Source organism: Fundulus heteroclitus, chromosome 20 (genome assembly GCF_011125445.2).
Source record: "Fundulus heteroclitus isolate FHET01 chromosome 20, MU-UCD_Fhet_4.1, whole genome shotgun sequence".
NCBI classification, from domain to species: domain Eukaryota; kingdom Metazoa; phylum Chordata; class Actinopteri; order Cyprinodontiformes; family Fundulidae; genus Fundulus; species Fundulus heteroclitus.
The window spans coordinates 40,949,318-40,956,444 of record NC_046380.1 but is presented as its reverse complement, the minus strand read 5'-3'; positions in this window follow the sequence as shown (position 1 = coordinate 40,956,444).

Sequence of the window (7,127 nt, the reverse complement as noted above, 5' to 3'; positions counted from 1 at the left end):
TGTGTAATCTGCTTCCTGTTTGCGACAATGTTCCATATTGGCGGACAAGGTGTCATGATATGTAGGGCTTTGTGTTTATTCGGTGTTAAGTACTTAGTTGCTTATACATTTAGGTTCTGTTTGGAGTTTAAATCTTTAGTTACTGGGTTTCTCATTTGTAGTTAGGTCCAGTTCCTGTTGTATTTTTGTTTAGTCTGGTTCTTTCTGCTCTCTGTATATTCTGAGTCGGTGTCTGTCTCGTCAAAAATGTAATTATGGTAACATGTGATGACAATATAGATTCTTGATTGTTACCTGATCACGACCAAGTTCTTGTTTCATGGATGTCCCTGTCTCACCTTGCCCTCCTCAAACGCTTCACTGGATTCTGATTTCTGGACCTCAGCCAAGTTTATGCCCCTCAAATTAGACCCCTTGTTTAGCCCACAGATCTGTCTGCCTGTCTCTGTCCTTTGCATGACCCTCTCCTGTCCATTGAATACTCTTCTAGTCTGAGGCCCTGTTGACAAAACAAACAGGTTCCAGAGTGTGATGGTTCGAAAACGTCCCGGTCTCCGATGTCGCGTAAACAGGACAGAACTTTTCTTACAGAGGAATCCCTGGCTTATACGCAGTATGACACAAATAAGTGGAAATGAATGCACATGCACACAACATTAAGGCTGCCTAAACTTTTAATCACCACAGAAGAAAAAAAAACAGCAACAATGGTGGATAGCAGAGTACTGTTTGTGCTGCTGACTCTTCTAAATAGATACATGGCCCTTGCATGCACTGTTCAGTTTCTACGCCTGTACCTCAACCATCAGAGATGTATATGATACAGGTCGAGGGGACGAGAAGGAGGGAAACACTGACTGTTAGAAAAAGTCTGATTTCTGCCTTATAGTTTGTTAACCTTTACTGTTCTCATTGGGCAGAGTTCAGAGTAGTGAATGGATATGTACAGAGAAGAAACACAGCTACAAGACACTACTGGACGCAATCTGGGAGGACAAGCCAATGGTGGGATACTTTTGTTAACAATGTAGTCAAGTGAGAAAAATGGAGGGAGAACATTTGGAAGTTGAAACTATTGGCTTTGAGTGAGGAACTTCGCCCCTGTGTTGAATCCGAAAAACAGCCAATGCTTTTGGTTTGTCACAAGCCGCTGTCTTAGTTATCAGGGAAAATTGTTACGCTATTTCTGTTAACCTGGGTCCAAAGTACATTTGGTTGCCTTTCATTGAGTTGAAGCACTGATCACAGGATTTAAAAATGCCCATGGTATGCCTCAGTGTTTAGGAGACATAGAAGGGACACATAAAAAAATAAAATAAAACAACCCCCGAATTACTCCACAGACTATCTACAGAGAGGTACTCTGTGTATGACTATGAATACAGATTAATGGATGTTGTTATTGAGTGCTCTGAGAGTCTTCATGATGCGCGCATCTCGCCATCTGCGACAATAAATGGTGGTCTCAAGAGTAGAAATATCCCTTCACTGCAGTGGCAATGAATCTAATATCCTCCTGCAGAGGAACCGATTCCAGTTTTCCTTTTGGGGGACCCCGCCTACCCCTTATTGCCTCATTTGTTAAAAGAATATTCAAATGGTGGTGTAACTCCACAGGAACTATATTGTGGACTCTGGCTGTACAAAGCTTGCACGGTACCTGCGAGCTCAAAGCCAGATTTGCATGCCTAAGGCGACCCATGGACATAAACATTCACGATCTGCTGCTTGCAATGTATGCATGCTTTGTGCTTCACAACTACTGCGAAGCTTGTAAAAAAGATGTGCATGAGCACTATGTTGGTGGTGTCACACAGGGTTATTGTCAAGGCCAGTCTCCCTCAGAGAGCAACAGTTATCTAACAGACACAAATGAAAATGCTGGGAAAAGAGTAAAAAGAGTTGTCACGAAATACATGGATCCTTGAAACATACTTATGTACTTAGTTTAGGGATAAATGTCCACAGTGTCATGTTTATACTCTGCGAGATTTACTAAAGGAAGGGAAGAAGGGGAATGAGGATGCGGGTCTGGCTGGGAGTTTCTGGTCACAGACTGTCAAAGAATTAAAAGGGAAAGGTGAGCGCCAGCAACAGGTAAACTGGCTAGATGGAGTGGCAGAGGCAGATTTATTGGCAGGATGATGAATAATGAACCTCTACGGCACAGCACCGCATACCTTACGCACTATAGACGCTTTAAAAAAGTCTGTTAACAGTTTGTTAACCATTACTGTTTTCAATGGGCAGAGTTCAGAGTTAATTTGCCAGGTTTTTGATAGAAAACTATGACATGATTAATGTTTTTTAATTATTATTTCACATAATGTGTGATGTTTATCCTGCACAATAACAACTTGGTGAAAATTTAACTGCTGCGTCAGTGTGCATCTTTTGATTAGATTTTTTACAGCAACACAGGAGGTTAAAGTTAACACTCAAAAACAAAACAAATTCATAAGACAACATGGAATAGAAAAGGTCCTGAAGTTGGCTTCCAATTGTAGTTTTTATTCCAGAAAGGGTATCCCACCTCAATTTTCAATAACTTCAGAATCTTCAATCTGTTCTAGCTCATAATCCCAATATGTAGACTCTTCAAACGTGGATTGGGTTATTCCACACTAGTTTTAGAATTGCACCAGTTCTAATATAATCCACATGCAAAAAAATAAAATAAAAAGAATATGTTTTGTATTGAACTTTGACAAGTAAAAAATGCTTTACAGACCGTAAACAGGCTTTGAATAATTATGCTATTAATGTAAAATTAGAAAAACCTAAATTCAAATGGAGCAGATTACATATGCTTGAGATAGTGAGCAGAGGTGAAGTAGCTCTTTAACTGTTTCCACAAATTAGAAGCTACAATCGGAAGCTAACTTTAGCTTTGTCCAGAATCCATGGTCAATCGATGGTTATCTGGAGTTACATTACAGGATCCATAGTTTTACATTGTCACACTCTGTAGCTTCATCGAAAAAGGCACTAAAAATATTTTTTTCCCTTTCCAGAAGTCAAATCTGTTTTTTGTTTTTTGTTTTTTTTGCTTAAAACTGATTTTGCATTCAGTAATAGAATAGTCATTAGAAATAACATAACTACAGTTAAAAAAGGAGAGGGTAGTTTCTGTCTTTTATTTTATTTTTATAGGAAGCATGTTACAAATAATTTGCCATTTGGTCATTTATCAATGGCTATTTCCCAACGAGTGTCAGGAGCGCCACCTGATGCCAAAGCAGCAGGGGTAGCCGTTTCAATTTATATTTGTATGTCTTGTTACTTATATGCACTCTTTGTTAAAGCTTTTAACCTTGCATTATTTATTTTTACTCTAACCCTAAATGCTGCTTCTGCTCCTCTTAAACAATGCTGTGTGGGGTAGGAAACATTTGGGACCCAATATTCTTGCACTGAACGCTGAATTGTACGCCATTCACAAAGTAGGGTCTCCACTGTGACCTGGACTACTAAACTTCTGCATTTTACATGACGTTTTACTGGACAGCTCTTCACAAACTCTTAAAGGGGCAAAGTCCCCTGCTGTTTTTTTACTAGAGGTGGTCGCTACAACCTTTTAGACAGGAGACCCAACCAGACCGACAGCCATGAATCTGACGGCTGTTTTGGACTCCTCCTGAATGGACAGATTTCCAGCCCGCCCCTACTTACGCTGCCAATCCAGCCTGACAGAGAACGAAGGTCTTCTCCCTGTGAGTTTTTTTTCCTAAAGAAAAAGGCTAAAAATGTAGATGAACAGATCAAATCCAATCCAACTTTATTTCCAAAGCTCTTTAAACACACAGGGACCAAAGTGTTGTACAAAAAAACCCCAAATATAAACAGAATAAAATTCTGACATATTGATAAAATAATATGGGGAAAAAACACAGAACAAACTGGCATAAAATCAACAAACACTAACATCCTCTTGAGTATTAGAAGCCAAGATAAAAAGATGAGTCTTTAAAAGAGATTTAAAAATGCTCAAAGAAGAAGCCTGCCTGATCCACAGCGGTAAATCATTCCAGAGTTTGGGATCGGCTAAGGAACACATATGTAACATGTTGCAGATAAGTGCATCAAAAAAAAAAGTCATTGCATTTTGAGCCACATTATGAGGTAAAAGGTAAAAATGTTCCTCCTTACTATATGGCGGGTGGTTAGGGAGCCGGGCGTTTACATCTTGGAGAGGCTGCAAAGGTTGGTGGTTTGAAACTACCTGGGTCCCTGAACAAGACTCTTGGCCACAGATTGCTTCCTGTGTGCTCCCTAAGGGACTATAAAGGGAAATCTAAAAGGAAAATAAATTTGTGGAACCACAAAATCCATGTTGCTAGCACAAGATGTATGTTTTTTTTATTTCTTTATTGCTCGCAAGAAATATACTTTTTTACCTTCTTGTTTCCAAGAAACAAGAAAGAAAAAATGTGGCAAAATGTTGGACCTCCAACGTTTGCGTGATCATTACAGAAAAGTGTGAATATAAATGAACGGATCTCTTTCTGTCATGTCTGCTGATACCAAAGCAGCACTCATTTACATCCACTTCCAACACTAGATTGTTGCATACTTTGCGGCAGAATGTAAACGGAACGTGTGCAGTATTTTATTGGATGATCCAAGCTTGGGGCCAGAGGATTTGTACCCCACGGCCGTCTACTGAGATCGTGTTGGGCATGCACACTGCGATTTCAGATGTTCATCATTAAAAACAAACGTTGGTCGGCTGGCCCCAACGTCAAGGCGCCTCAAGAGGATTTAGATATATATAGACACAAATGTTTTTAACTGAATTTTATTGGTAAGGGGTTCGGCCTTTTTTACAATATTACTCTAAAGAACGATCCTGTCCCACTGATTATTGTGAACAGAAGAGCTCCACAGAGACATCTGGTGGGGCCAGCAGAAACCCATTGAGCTCCCACAGGAACAGCTGAGCTCTCTCTCTTCTGTTACGCTGCCCCCCGATGGTGACCTTGTGTGAGTTTTTAGGTATTTTTGTTTCCCTGTGATCAATTTGTTCATTTTCCATCAAAACCAGTGTCCTGACGGTTTTGCTAGAGTCAAAAACACACAAAAAAATTTCATAGTGGTGAGATAAGGCCTTTAAAAGGATGTGCTGTGTATTGTAGAAAATGGCTGATAACACCTACATACATATATTTCCTTTTTGTTGTTTGATGCTAAAGAATTTACAGAAGAAGTACTTTTTTTCCAATTGTCATAATAGAAGAAGATAATAGGGTATTTTCTATAAAACAATTTTAGGAAAAAAACACTTCTTTAACCCATTTAGAATAAAGAGTGCACAAAGAAGCATGGTGAATTATTTCTGGAGACGACATGTGAGTATGTGCTGGTGGTCACGGTGTTTACCTGAACTCGTCCACCTGTCTCTTTCAGTAACTGTTTAAAGAAAAAGCCAAGTGTCCAGACCCCGTGCCTGCCTAAGCCTGTTAATTATGCTCATTGCTACCCTCACCGACCAGATCCAAGCTGGCAGCGTTTCGCGCCAACCTTTAACCACGTAACGACTCAGCTTGACACCTCTTGTTAGTTTGGCCAGTCTCTTGAAGAATGTGCTCAGACTTGTGGCCAGCACTGACCTGGCAAACATCAGCCATCATTCCATTCGCAGACCGTAAACACAGACAGACTTCACACCAGCTTTCCATTAGGCCCACGGTTTGATCAGTCGCGTGTTTCCGAACCCGTCCTGACTACTTCTAGGGATCTGATTTGTGACTCCTGGGACGATGGACCGGAGGAATGCGGGGGAGGTCAGAGGTTAAAAGTAGCTCTGCGGGCTTCCCCGTACCGCTCTAATTAGCTAAAGATGGGCTCCAGTTTTGGGATGGATGGATGGAGCTGCCTGAGGAATCAGGACGGAAGCAGGCATGTTACACACCATTTTAGTAAAATGATTGCACTCATGTGCCCACATAGTAACCAGTTTTAACATATAATAAAAAGTACAACTTTTTCTACTCGCCATTTTGAAGAACAATAATGTTGTTTTTATTTGACAAAATCTGTGTATACGTAACAACAAGTAAGCAAGTTTGAATTTATACCACTAAAACACAAGTTTAAGGTTTCTATAGGTTCCTGTAAAGCTGGACATTTAAAAACAAGACTGGTTTTGTATTCCATTATTGATTAAACTATTCTTCCTGATAAAAATGAACACTTCACATATGCAAAACATCATTCTTTGTAGGACAAATCATGTCATGTTTTCCATTCATGTTGATTTGGGTTTCTGTTACAGATACCCATGATTACATTCGACATATCTAGAATAAGCAATGCGGAAATCTGACACAATGATAGCCAGGAGAAACTGGTGTGTCGCTTCGGATACTGTATCTACAACACAATTCTTGCTGCTAATAAGTCTCGTTTCAAAACTATTCCACGTTTCCATAATCACATTCTGGATGGAACTGCTGTTGAATTAATGTTAAAATTAATCAATTCATCCATCCATTTTCTGATCCGCTTTATCCCTCATGGGGTCGCGGGGTGCTGGTGCCTATCTCCAGCGTTCTGTTAAAATTAATAATTCATAATTTATGTTGTTAAATTGTTTAGATAAAAACTTTAAATGAGAATTCTTGTGTGTGTTATAAGGTAAAACACAGGTTAATTTCATAGTGTATTTTAGAAGTTTGTTGTTATCAGTGCTGTTATGTTTTGGCCAGGAACCAATGTTAGTACCTTTGTGCTGCTACGGTAGAATTAAATGATGCTGCACTGTGAAGCTAGACTGCAAAGCATGATCTAGGCGTGTCAAGAACCTCTCTTCATGACAAGCGGCTAATGAGGTATTATTACTTGTTTTAGTGATGGATTTTGTTTATACTTACGCAGCGCAGCATTTTGTTCTTATTTACTTCATGTACAGCCTTTGTTTGAGCTGATATATATTTGTATTTGTACAGTTATCATGGCATGAAAGTCATAAAAGGAGTAAATGGAGTGGTATGTTGAACGACATACAGACATATTAAACAGCATGGGAGAAGAGACGAAATAAATGTCAGTTAAAGAGAAACCGATCCGTGTCTGTCGTGACGAGAGCTACACTGCATATCCAACAATACATGTTTTTTTTATATTAG